The following is a 273-nucleotide window of genomic DNA, read 5'->3' as shown; positions in this document are numbered from 1 at the left end:
AAGGGGAGTACTCTTCTTCTACTGAAGTCAGATATTGCACTAGAAATGGAATAGAGGAGGAAGAGGTGACTGCTTGGTAGGCAGTAGTAGCGCATGCTGGAAAGCTAGTCAAGGGAGCTTTGATTGGTTAGGTCAACTATTCAGAAACAATATCATCGATTGAGATAAATTGACTTATAAGAATGTATGTTTTTTTTTCATAAAAAGATCTTTTACCACCTAAGAAGGTGTGGGTACTTTTTTGCCGGCATACATACTCCCAACTACTTTCCT

Source organism: Oryza glaberrima, chromosome 5, assembly GCF_000147395.1.
Source record: "Oryza glaberrima chromosome 5, OglaRS2, whole genome shotgun sequence".
Classification (NCBI taxonomy): domain Eukaryota; kingdom Viridiplantae; phylum Streptophyta; class Magnoliopsida; order Poales; family Poaceae; genus Oryza; species Oryza glaberrima.
Note: the sequence above shows the minus strand (reverse complement) of the source record.